This window comes from Mobula hypostoma, chromosome 10 (assembly GCF_963921235.1).
Source record: "Mobula hypostoma chromosome 10, sMobHyp1.1, whole genome shotgun sequence".
Classification (NCBI taxonomy): domain Eukaryota; kingdom Metazoa; phylum Chordata; class Chondrichthyes; order Myliobatiformes; family Myliobatidae; genus Mobula; species Mobula hypostoma.
The window spans coordinates 29,826,177-29,839,847 of NC_086106.1; the positions used below are offsets into that span (position 1 = coordinate 29,826,177).

The window sequence follows — 13,671 nt, forward strand, 5'->3', positions numbered from 1 at the left end:
GTCAGACCCCACTTGGAGTACTCTGCTCAGTTCTGGTCACCTCACTACAGGAAGGATGTGGAAACTATGGAAAGGGTGCAGAGGAGATTTACAAGGACGTTGCCTGGATTGGGGAGTATGCCTTATGAGAATAGGTTGAGTGAACTCAGCCTTTTCTCCTTGGAGTGGCGGAGGATGAGAGGTGATCTGATAGAGGTGTATAAAATGATGAGAGGCATTGATAGAGGTTTTTTCCCAGGACTGAAATGGCTAGCACGAGAGGGCACAGTTTGAAGGTGCCTGGAAGAAGGTACAGAGGAGATGTCAGGGGTAAGTTTTTTACTCAGAGAGTGATGAGTGCGTGGAATGGGCTGCCGGCAACGGTGGTGGAGGTGGATACAATAGGGTCTTTTAAGAGACTCCTGGATAAGTACACGTACCTTAGAAAAATAGAGGGCTATGGGTAACCCGAGGTAATTTCTAAGGTATGTATGTTTTCGGCACAGCTTTTTGGTCCAAAGGGCCTGTATTGTGCTGGATGTTTTCTCTGTTTCTCTGTTTCTAAACCTGAGTGAGATTTTTGTCAGTCACAGCATAGCATAGGAGTCCCCAAACTGGGTTTGTGAAGTCCTCGGATAATGGTAGGGCTCCATGGCATAAAAAATGGTTTGGAACCCCTAGTGTGGTGGAAACCCTGTTTCCTGAAAAACAAGTATACTTCTAATACCCTGCGATGGAAAGTCCCATCTTGAGAGCAGATGCGGTGGAGATGGAGGCATGGAGCGAAAGGAATGTCAGTTATTTGGCTGTTGGGAAGGGGACAGATATCCAGAAAAGAGAGAGGGGGGGTGAGAAATGGTCCACGTCTATTTAAGGAGGGGCAGAAAGTGATAAAGTTAATGAGGCAGCGGCAACGCAGTCGTTGGCGTGGTGGTGAAAGAGCGGTGGCTGTCTTGCTGAGTTCCTCTAGCAGCTTACTGTCAGCTGGGGGAGATCGGAGAAGCAGGCAAAGGGGTCGGCCTCCATTTCTGGGGCAAGGTCCTGCCTCAGGACTGAGCGTCTCGAGGGAAGACAGGCAGTACAAAGAGGTGAGGGGGGAAGGAGAGGCAGGGTCTGGGAGGTGCTTGTTGGAACCGGGGAGGTGGGAGGTAACAGGTAGGTGGAGCTAGGAGAGGAAAGGTGGAGGTCAGAGACAGGTAGGTGGGTGAGAGGTAAAAGCTGTCGCTCCTATGCTTTCTGTGTGATTTACTGCATAGTTCTAAGGCAAAGCGAATGACACGAGTCCAGTCCTGGTGGCAAAGTCAAGGTCAATTGATTAATGAAGTATCGATTGTTACCATGTGCTAACTTGAGATTCATTTACAGGAAGATAAAGACATACAATAGAATTTATGAAAAACTGTACGTGAACATAGACTGACAAAACAAGCAATATGCAAAAGAAGACAAACTGTATTGACGAAGAACCACTGAGAGAAGGAGTTGTAAAGCCATTGACGGTCGGTCTGTAGGTTGTGGAATCAGTTCAGAGTTGAGGTGAGTGAAGTTATCCACACTGGTTCAGGAGCCTGATGGTTGTAGAATATAACTGTTCCTCAACCTGGTGGTGTTGGACTTAAGGCTCCTGTACATCCTGCCCGGTAGTAGTAGTGAGAGGAGATCATGGCCTGGATGGTAGGGGTCCTTGATGATGGATGCTGCTCTCTTGTGGCAGTGCTCCTCGTAAATGTGCTCAATGGTGGGGAAGGCTTTGCCTGTGATGAACTGGACTGGGCTGATGTTTCTGTTCCTGGGCCTTGGTGTTCCCATACCAGGCTGTGATACAAATGGTTTGGATACTCTCCTCTGTGCATTTGTAGAAGTTTGTACAAGTTGTAGATGACATGCAAATCTGTGCAAACTCCTGAGAGTAGGGGCAGTTTAATCATACACACACACACACACATGCACGACACACAGAGCCCCACACATACACACACACGGAACACAGCCACACACACACACACACACACACACACACATGCACGACACACAGAGCCCCACACATACACACACACGGAACACAGCCACACACACACACACACACACACACACACACATGCACGACACACAGAGCCCCCCACACACACACACACACCACAATGCTTAACAGCCTCTAACTCTATGTTCCCCTTCCAAACAGTCTCGGAGTCTAGGATTCTCTCCTCTTCGCAAATGTGAATTCTGTCCGTGGATGGTGCCCATTCCAACTTTGCTCTCCCAGGTGGAGCCCTTAAAGTCGGCTGTCTTGACCATGATTTTTGCTGGCCACAATATGCTCAGTAATTTGCAGTATATTGTACTCTTAGTTGACAGGCAGAGACGACATAATGCAATGGCACGTTACATACAAGCTGCCTACCATACATATAGGAAACAATCTGTCCATGATAGCTTGTCTTTGCTGTGCCCAGAGAGATCGTTTCTAGTTGGAACACTGGGATGTTTGCTTGTGGAACATAACAGTTGCCTCATCTGTTAGCAGAGCAGATTCAACAGGACAAACAGCCTAACTCTTACTGTCTCATGGTCAGGTCAATTTTCTCTTCCGACTGGCAACTCTGCCTGGTGATGACGTGACAGTCGTGATAGCTCACTACGAGGCAAGGCGGTTGAATTTGTAGCCCCAGTTCCAGAAATCGTCCCGCTTGTTGGAAACTTTAATTTTATCTTGTTCTTCGGGTGATGGATGACTAGGGTTAAAATTTGATGGTCACTCGCTCTCAGTGTTTGGTCCTGTACCTAATAAAGTGCCCTCTGTGTGTACGTTCGTGATCTTCTGCTGCTGTAGCCTATCCACTTCAAGTTCACCACCCAGGCCATGCTCTTTTCTTGCTCAAACACGAGGAAATCTGCAGATGCTGGAATTTCAAGCAACACACATCAAAGTTGCTGGTGTACGCAGCAGGCCAGGCAGCATCTCTAGGAAGAGGTACAGTCGACGTTTTGGGCCGAGACCCTTCGTCAGGACTAACTGAAAGAGATAGTAAGAGATCTGAAAGTGGGAGGGGTAGGGGGAGATCCGAAATGATAGGAGAAGACAGGAGGAGGAGGGATGGAGCCAAGAGCTGGAAAGTTGATTGGCAAAAGGGATATGAGAGGATCATGGGATGGAAAGAAAGGGGGGAAGCCCAGAGGATGGGCAAGGAGTATAGTGAGAGGGACAGAGGGAGAAAAAGGAGAGAGAGAAAAAAATATATAATAATAAAAGATAAATAAATAACAGATGGGGTATGAAGGGGAGGTGGGGTATTAACGGAGGTTAGAGAAGTCAATGTTCATGCCATCAGGTAGAAGGTACAGGAGCCCCAGGAGTCACATCACCACACCATCAAGAGCAGTTACACCCCTCAGCCATCAGGCTCTTGAACAAAGGGGACACTTGGTTGCCAATCTATTGAGATGTTCCCACAACCAATGATCTCACGTTAAGGACTCTTTGCCTTGTTATTTCATGTTCTCATTATTTATTGCTATTTATTTATATTTGCAATTGCACAGTTTGTTGTCTTCTGCACTCTGAGTGATCTTTCACTGATCCTGTTATAGTTACTATTTGATAGATATGCTGAAAATGAATCTCAGGGTTGTATTTGATAATAAATTTACTTTGAGCTTTGAATGTTGATTGGTTAGAGAGATGGACCTGGAGTAGTAAATGGATTTCAGTACAGACAAGTGTGAGTTGGTGCATTTTGTAGAATGCTAGGGCCAGCGCAGGATGCATGATGACTGGTAGGGCACGAGGGAGTGTAATGGAATGAAGCAACATTGGAGTACAAGTGCATAGTTTGTTGAAAGTGGCCGCCGCACATAGACTGGGTGGTGAGAAAGGCCTTTAGCATGCTGGCCTTCATTAGTCAGGGCACTGAGGATAGGGGCCTTGTAAATCTCCTCTGCACCCTTTCTACAGAATCAGGCAAAGGGGCTGGTCTCCATTTCTGGGTCAAGATCCTGCCTCAGGATTGAGTGTCTCGAGGGAAGACAGGCAGTACAAAGAGGTGAGGGGGAAAGGAGAGGCAGGGTCATAAAACTTTTCTGGACATGCACCAGTTTAACTACATCCTTCCTACAACACGGTCACCAAAACTGTACACGGGTGTCATAGGAAGGATGTAGTTAAACAGGAAGATGTGCAGAGAAGTTTTACCAGGATGTTGCCTGGATCGGTAGAAGGCCTGAGTTATAGAGTGAAGTTGGCTAGTCCAGGTCTTGGAAATGAGGAGAGTGAGGGGCAACCTTATAAAAATATTTTAAATTATGAGAGGTTTGATAAGACCAGGGAGTCCAAAGCAAGGGGGCATAGGCTAAAGTGAGAGGAGTAATATTTAAAAGGGAGCTTTTTCACGCAGAGGAAGTGGTTGAGGCAGGTAGGAACACCTGGGTAGGTACATGGAGGGGCCGGGCAAAGAGGGATCTGGGCTGAATACAGGAAATTGGGTGGTCACCTGGTCAGCATGGTCCAATGGGCCGAAAGGCCTGTGATCTGCGCGATGAAGTAACTTCCTGGATTTTTCATCCATGGGATTGGAAACATTTGCTCTCCCCAGTGCTGAAGCGAGTCTCCCTCCCAGTGATGTACACAAAGCCCCCACCGTGAACTCCCCTACTCCGGTGTAGACTGTTACCATCTCACCTTATCTATACCACTCACAATTTTAAAACATCTCTGTACACCTCCCCTCATTCTCCCACATACCTGGCCTGGCATCACCCTCGGAAATCTTGTCAGCGCTTGCAGCGTAATCTCCCAATTCCTGCACTCAGTGCCCCGACAGATGAAGACCAGCATGTTCAATGCCTTCGTCACCATCCGTGCTAAATGCTTTTCCCACCATGCGACCTGTGAGGGCGCTTTCAATGAAATGTGCACTATCATGCACAGTAGAAATCCTACACTGACCTGACTTTCCAATATACATCACCTCACACTGATCTAAACTGAAATTCAGGTTTGTCACTCCCCTAACTGCTCAGAATTCCCTGTGTCCAGGCAGTCAATGGCTACTCGCGGTACAAGAGGAGTTCCCTGCTTCCGCAAACAATTCGGACACTCTGGCTCGGCTAACAATCCCTCTTGGGCCGCTTAAACCCAGCGCTCCCTGCCCTGTGCCAGTCCTGTTTGCGTTTCAACCATGCCATGATTTCTGAATCACCCAGTATTCTGGGTATTTAATCCGCCATTGACATTGATTTTATAGCCCTGAAGCAGAGGCCAATCGAAAACTTCCTGTGTTTGAAATGATCTCTTTTTGGAGGGAGCACTTTCAGCGCCTTCATTGTATTGATAATTAACGCCCATCTTAACTTGCGTCGAACTTTATCGGGACTGCCTAAAGACGGGTGTATATGCCGAAAGAAACTTGTCATGTTTACTGTGTATTTTTGTTTATTTGTGTTTATTGTGCAGATTGTATATGATTATTAACCTCAGTGCTAATAAAATAAAAGAGCATAAAACTGACATGTTTGGAAAAATCAACAGATCAGGCAGTATCTGAGGAAAAAAATAATAAACGCAGAAATAGCGAATGGGTATGATTCAGCAGATGAGTAGCAGAGGATGAATTGAGGTTCGTTGAATTGGTAAAGCCTCATACCGTACTGAAGTTCAGAGTGTCACCTCAAAATGCACAGGCCCCTTTACTTTCAGCAGTCACAGGCTCCCGTTCACCTTCCCTTCTCCTCTCGTTTCCGCACTGCTCCCCTCTGCACTCTCTGTAACGCTGCGGGGCTTGCCTGAAATGTTCACAATTCCTTTCCTCCCACCGATGCTGTTCGAGCTGCTGAGGTCCTCCCGGCGAGTGTCTGATGCTGTCTTGCTGTCCCTGCGGCTCCCTTACCGTGAGACACTGCCTCTGGTTCAAGTCTCCATCCATTTCCTTCCTCCTCCCTCCGCCCCAACCCCTCTCTCCTCACAGAGGGCAGAGCCCGGGTGATTCCTAGGTGCTGCAATGATCGCCCTCATATAAAAACTGGTAAATGTTCCAAATCAAGGAATTTATTTTAATAGCGACGAATTATAATAGTAGTGTTAAGAAGAGAAATTTTTAAAAAAACTTCTGAAAGGAAAATAAAACTCAGGAACGGGAACCAGGAACAGACGGATACTTTCCCTGTGCTGACAAGATTTAAGGGACTGAATAGTCTCATTGTCTATGATTTGAGTAATCACACGGTGGTGAGATTCTATATATTATTTATATATTATTCTATAATAATTAATTATATATTATACCAACTGCTCTGTTTATAATATAACAATGAAATAGCATATTGGTTGTACCCACCAGATTATGTGTAGCTGTGGGAAGAATATCTGGCAGTATGCCCAGTCTCTCCTTATACACTTAGTGGCCAGGTTATTAACTACCTCCTGTACCTAATAAAGTGGCCACTGAGTGTATGTTTGTAGGCTTCTGTTGCTGTAGCCCATCCACTTCAAGGTTCAGAGATATTCCACTGCACACCACCATTGACTTTCTGTTGCCTTCCTGCCAGATTGAACCAGTCTGGCCATTCTCCTCTGACCTCTCATTTTTGCCCACAGAACTGCTGCTGACTGGATTTTTTTTTGCTTGTAACATTCTCTGTAAACTCTAGACCAGGAGTTACGAACCTTTTTAAAGCCATGGGACAACCCTATTCGGTAAGGGGGTCACGGACCCCAGTTTGGGAACCCCTGCTCTAGACTGTTGTGCGTGAAAATCCCAGGAGATCTGCAGTTTCTGAGATACTCAAACCACCCCATCTGGCACCAACAATCATTACACAGGCAAAGTCACTTAAATCAAATTTCTTCCAAATTCTGATGTTTGGTCTGAGCAACAACTGACCATGTCTGTATGCATTGAGTTGCTACCAGATGATTGGCTGATTATATATTTGCATTAATGAGGTGTACAGGTGTAAAGTAGCCACTCAGTATACATGAATGCGCTCATGCCAGCCTCAAACAAGAGAAAGCGGTATGCCCTCCCATTGTCACAGGGACTAAATTGTACATTGGATTTCAAAGACCTCGACAGAAGACTGGCTGTCTGGCAGGAGGCAAACAGTGGGAATAAATGGGTCTTTTTCTAGTTAGCTGCCGGTAACTATTGGTGTTCTGCAGGGGTTGGTGCTGGGACGGCTTCTTATCATATTATATGTCAATGATTTGGATGACAGAATTGATGGCCTTGTGGCTAAGTTTGCAGATGATACTGTCACGTATCCCGTGACGAGAATAAAGAACCAGCAGAGATGGAAAACACTTTGGAGTCCAGTATTGTTATTAACTAATAATATTTATTAGTTACTATGCAATACAGTAATATAAATGTAAATAAATCAAACAGGTTAGCAATGATTATATATAATAGTAAGTGTGGAATATATATATATGAAAAACCAAGCTTCTTTAAGTCCAGGGGTAAAAAGATACAGTCTTATGATGATGAGTAAAGTTCAGTTCAGTTCAGTTCATGGTATTGAGTTGAGTAGTGATGGAGAGAGAGAGAGAGAGATTTGAGTCTTCAGGTGAGCTGATGCTGTTGATATTCTCGTTGTCCTTTGAAAGTCACCGACTGTGACTTTAACAAAGGGGACTGGTTTTCTGTGGTGGAGCTATCCCCCAGGCGAGGGTGGACACATGGACAACTCTCCACCAGTCAACCCCTTTCCTTTTCACTGCAAAAGCAACTGATCAATCCGCCTGATCGATCCTCCAAAACCCACTTTTTCTGCGGGCACAACAATGCTCATTCAGTGTCCAACACATGTGTCTGAGGTCTGTCATGTGACCTTCTATTTTATCTTCCCGTGCTGAGCATCAACTGTCACTCAAATAACTCCTCCTTCCTCCCTCTGTGTAAGAAATGCACAAGCAGGCAAATGTCCTTGGGAAGTATCAACATGCTGCCTTCAGTTACCATAGCAACTCAAGAGCTGTTCGGTTCCATCTCTCTCTCCAACTCAGCAGCAATCCAAAAGTTAGCCAGTTCTTCGTGCCTTAAAGTGACAGTCCAACAGTTAGTCTTTGTCTCTCTCTCTTCAAAATAAGATATCGATGTTAAGTAACTCTCTCTCTCTTTTCAAAAGCACAGTTAATAGGGGTAAATGAGCACAGTTCATATGGGTAATTCAGGATCCCATCACAATACAAAGATAGGTGGAGGGGCAGGTAGTGTTGAGGAAGCAGGGAGAATGCAGAAGGATTTAGACAGATTATGAGATTGGACAAAGAATCAGTGGATGGAATATAGTGTAGGGAAATGTATGGTCATGCACATTGGTAGGAGGAATAAAGATGTGGAATATTTTCTAAAAGGGGATTCTTTTTTTTAAAATCAGAGGTGCAAAGGAGTCCTGTTGCAGGACTCCCTGAAGGTTAGCAAGCAGGTTGAGTCGGTAGTAATGAAGGCAAGTGCAACATTAGCATTCATTTTGAGAGGACTAGATTATAAAAGTAAGGATGTAATGCCAAGGCTTTATAAGGCATTGGTCATGGCACTTGGAATACCATGAGCAGTTCTGGGCTCCTTATGTAAGAAAGGATGTGCTGTCATTGGAGAGTGTCTGGAATGAAAGGGTTAACTTCTGAGCATTTGAGGGCTCTGGACCCGTACTCACGTTTAGACGAATGAGGGGGGATTTTTATTGAACCCCATCATCTATTGAAAGGCCTAGATAGAGTGGATCTGGAGAAAATACTTCCTATAGTGGGGGAGTTGTGGGATTCATTGCCACAGACAGCTGTGGAAGCCAAGTCATTGGGTGTATTTAAAGCAGAGGTTGATAGGTTCCTGATTAGTCGGGCGTTAAAGCTTAAGGGAGAAGGCAGGGGAATGGGGTTGAGAGGGATAATAAATCAGCCATGATGGAATGGTAGAGCAGACTCAATGGGCTGAATGGCCTCTTTCTACTTCTGTGCTCGTGTTCTTACATTCTCAGGAAGTGATGCCAGCCAAAATATTGCAGAGCATCTGAGAGTCAGGATGTAGGGGTCTGTCCTCAATGGCTGGATATTCCTTGCCAACAACACAGACGAGAATGGTTGGAACGTAACTCGAGCAGAGACCGGCGGTGCTGACTGCACCCTCTTTGTGCTGTAGGTAAAATTGTATAAGACATCGGTGAGGCCCAACTTGGAGCACTGTTAGCAGTTCTGCTCACCTGCCTACAGGAAGGATATCCATAAGATTGAAACAGTACAGGGAACGTTTGCAAGGATGCTATCAGGACTCGAGGATCCGAGTTACAGGGAAGGATTGAATAGGTTATTCTTTGGAACGTAGGAGGCTGAGGGGAGATTTGATAGAGGTATACAAAATTATGAGGGCTGTAGATAGGATAAATGCAAGCAGCCTTTTCCACTGAGGTTGGCTGGGACTGGAACTAGAGGTCAAGGGTTAAGGGTGAAAGGTGAAATATTTAAGGGGATCATGAAGGAGAAGCTCTTCACTCAGAAGATGATTAGAGTGTGGAATGAGCTGCCAGCAGAAGTGGTGGATGTGGGTTTTACTTCAACGTAAGCGAAGTTTGGATAAGTACATGGATGAGGGGTACGAAGAGTTATGGTCCAGGTGGTGGGACAGGGCAGAATAAGGTCAGCAATGAAACTTGGTTGAGAGGGGTGATTAAAGTCCCGCGGTTTTAATGTTTAGAAAAGATAGAGAGGATGGGAGAGGGGTGGGGGAGGAGAGTTGTACTACTAATCAGGGAAATATTACAGCTCCACTTAGGAGGGAACATAATGGAGGGCTTGTCCACTGAGTCTAGATGTGTAGAACTCAAAAATCGGAAGGGTACAATCACTCCGATGGGATTGTACTACAGACCACCCAATAACCACCAGGACATTGAGGAACAGATATGCAGGCAAATTAAGGGAAGCTGTAAAAACAATAGGGTTGTTCTCATGGGTGACTTCAACTTCTTGAATATAAACTGGGACCTTCCTTCTCAGTGCAAGAGGTATTGATGGGACAGAATTTGTTCGGTGCATTCGGCAGGGCTTCTTAAAAATCAACATGTAGATAGTCCAACAAGAGGAGAGGCCAGACTAGGCCTGGTGTTGGGTAGTGAGCCTGGCCAGGTGACCAACCCTTCAGTGGGTGAACAGTTCGGGAGCAGTGACTAAAACCGAAGTTTTAAGGTAGATATAGATAAGGATATGTGTGGACCTTGCAGGGGTCTTAATTTGGAGCAAAGCAAATTACAAGGGTATCAAGAAGGAAGTAGGGAGAGTTAATTGGGAACTGCTACTTTTGGATAAGTCCACATCTGACGTGGAGGGTGTTTAAAGACCGGCTGCACTGAGTACAGGATGGGTATGTTCCAGTCAGAAGGAAGGACAAGGATGGCAAGGTAAGGGAATGTTTAATATTGAGGGAAGTGATGAAATTAGTCAAGAAAGAAAAAAAAGTATGCAATGCTTGGCAAGTTAGAATCAAACAGAGCTCCTGAGAATTATAAAGAAGCCAGAAAATAACATAAGAAGCCAGGAGAAACCTTGAAGAGTCCTTGGCAAGTCAAATTAAGAAAATCCCAAGAACATCCTATACATCAGAAGCAAAAAGATTGCTAGGGTGTGGGTAGGATAAAGGGGGAAACAGTTGCTTGGATACAAAGGCTGGAGGGGTGGGGGGTCCTAAATGAGTATTTACCAAGGTGAAGGATGTGAGGATAGGGAGATCAGTGCCAAGCGTATTAATATGCTGGTGTATTTAAAAGTAGAGGAGGCAGTGCTGGGTCTCTTGAAGAGCATTAAGTGGATAAGTCTCCATGGTCTGATGGAATATTCCCAGGTTATTAAGGGAGACAAGAGATGAGATTGCTGGGGCCTTGACCAATATCTTCATGTCGTCTCTACCCAGCAAGGTCCTGGATAACTGGTGAGTAGCTAATGTTGTTCCATTATTCATAAAGGGAACTAGGGATAATCTTTGAAACTACAGACGGGTGAGTCTCATGTCAATGGTATGGAAGTTACTGCACGGGATCAATGGCAAATTGGCTATTTGGATGGCTTGCCTTGCCCATTGAAGACAGTGGGTAGTGCTCGGAGGGACTTATTCTAGCTGGAGGTCTGTGATTAGTGCTGTTCCACAGGGACGTCTGCTGTTTGTGATGTAGATTAATGACCTGGGTGAAAATGGAGGTGGGTGGGTTAGCAAGTTTGCAGAAGTTATGAAGGGTGGTGTTGTGGATAATGGAGAAGACTGGCAAATAATACAGCGCGATATTGCAGATATGGGCAGAGAAATGGCAGATGGAGTTTAACCTGGCCAAATGTGAAGTGTTACACCTTGATAGGTCAAATCTAGAGGCAGTACACTGTTAAAGGCAAGACCCTTAACAATGTAAATATGCAGAGGGATGTTGGGGGTGGGGAGGGAGGTCCAAGTTCATTGCTCCGTGAAAGTGGCTGCACAGATTATTGGGTGGTGAAGAAAACATAGGGCATGCTCGCTTTCATTAATTGAGGCATTGAGTTCAAAAGTCAGGAAATTATGTTGCAGTTTTATAAAACTAGCTAGGCTGCACCTGGAGTATTGCATACAGTTCTGGTCACACAATTACAGAAAGGACGCCGAGGCTTTGGAGAGGGCAAAGAAGAGGTTTCTCAGGAAGCTGCCTGGATTAGAGGGCATGTGCTATCATGAAAGGTTGGACAAACGTGTTTATTTCTTCTTCTGGAGCAGCGGAGGCTGTTGGAGGATCTAATACAGGTTTATAAGATTATGAGAGGCACAGATAGACGTACAGTATCTTTATCCTGGGGTTGAAATGTCTAATACCAGAGGGCATGAATTTAAGGTGAGAGGGAGTAGGTTCAAAGGAGATGTCAGCGCATGTTTTTTTTTACACAACGAGTGGTGGGTGTCTCGAATGTGCTGCCTGATGTGGTGGGAGAGGCAGATACTTTCGGGATGTTTCAGACGTTTAGATAGGCACATGAATATGAGGAAAATGGAAGGATAAAGAACATGGTAGAGGCAGAAGGGATTGGCCGTTTCAGTACTAATTTAATTGGTTCGGCACAACACTGTGTATATACAGTTCCTGTATTGTCCCATTCCATCTTCTAGGCAATTTTGTACAAAAATGGCATTCCTCTGTTCTAACCAGAACAGTGCAGTGAAGAGGGTCATGCTGTTCTCTTCGTGCATGAGTTAAATAAAGTACAATTGAGGAATGGGTGAGGGCTTTCAGAGTCCAGTTAATCAGCGACGACAGTGAGATTTCAGGACCGAAATCACAGGGAAAGATTGAATAGGTTAGGATTTTTTTCTCGTGAGCATAGGAGAATTGGGGGGGGGGCGGTTAGTTTTGATAGAAGTGTTCAGAATATGAGGGGATGAATGTAAGCAGGCTTTTTCCACTGAGATTGGATGAGACTCGGACTAGAGGTCATGTTTGGGGTGAAAAGTGAACTGTTTAAGGGGAACATGAGGGGGAGCTTCTTCACTCAGAGAGAGTGCGAGTGTGGAATGAGCTGCCAGCGGAGATAGTGGATGGGGACTCGATTTCAACATGAAAGAGGAATACATGGATGGGAGTGTTTTGGACGGCGATGGTCCGGGTCCTGGTCGATGGGACTAGGCAGAAGAGTTTGGTCGGGATTAGATGAGCTGAAGTGCCTGTCTCTGTGTGGTGGTACAAACACACAAAAATCTGCAGATGCTGAAAACCCGAGCAACACACACGAAGCGCTGGAGGAACTCAGCAGGTCAGGCAGCTTCCATGGAAAGGAGTCAACGTTTTGGGCCAAGACCCTTCATCGGGACTGGGGAAAGAAAAGATGAGAACTCAGAGTAATGAGATGAGGGAGGGGAGGAAGAAGTACAAGGTGGTAGGTGACGGGTGAACCGGGAGAGGGGGAGGCGTGAAGTAAAGAGCTGGGAAGTCGATTGGTGAAAGAGATAAAGGGCTGGAGAAGGGGGAATCTGATTGGAGAGGGTAGAAGACATTGAAGAAAGGGAAGGGGGAGCGACAGGCGGGTAAGGAGATAATGTGAGAGAGGGAAATGGGAATAGTGGAATGGTGCGGGAGGGGCAATTACTGGAAGTTTGAGAAATTGATGTTCATGCCATCAGCTTGGAGACTACCCAAATGGAATATACAGCATTGCTCCTCCGTGGCAACAGTAGAGAAGGCCACGGACTGACATATCGGAACGGGAATGGGAAGCCGGGAGATCGATCTCCCAGTCTATGTCACGTCTCACCGATATACAGGATCCAATACTGGGAGCACCGGATACAATAGATGACCCCAACAGACTCACAGGTGAAGTGTCGCCTCACCTGGAAGGACTGTTTGGGGCCCTGAATGGTGGTGAGGGAGCAGGTGTAGCACTTGTTCCGCTTGCAAGGATTAGTCCCAGGAGGGAGATCGGTGGGAAGGGATGAATGGACAAGTGAGTTGCGTAGCCGTAGGGAGCGATCCCTGCAGAAAGTGAAAAGTGGGGGGTGGGGCGGGGAGGGAAAGATGTGCTTGGTGGTGGGTCCTGTTGGAGATAGCAGAAATTACGGAGAATTATGTGCTGGTGGGGTGGTAGGTGAGGACAGGAAGAACACAATCCCTGGTGGGGTGGTGGGAGGATGTGGTGAGGGCAGACCTGTGCCAAATGGAAGAGAGGTGATTGAGGACAGCACTGAGGATGGA

The 13,671-nt window shown here is 45.9% G+C and overlaps 1 protein-coding gene across 2 annotated transcripts in view; it reads left to right on the forward strand.

Annotated features, from left to right (window-relative positions):
• LOC134352778 (zinc finger protein 239-like) overlaps window positions 1-13,671 on the forward strand; it is a 42,867-nt gene that overhangs the window by 7,359 nt on the left and 21,837 nt on the right. For both annotated transcript variants that reach the window (XM_063060222.1, XM_063060221.1), the window contains exon 3: window positions 1,345-1,515. The gene's annotated coding sequence lies outside the window, so the exon portion shown is untranslated. The remainder of the gene's footprint in view (window positions 1-1,344; window positions 1,516-13,671) is intronic.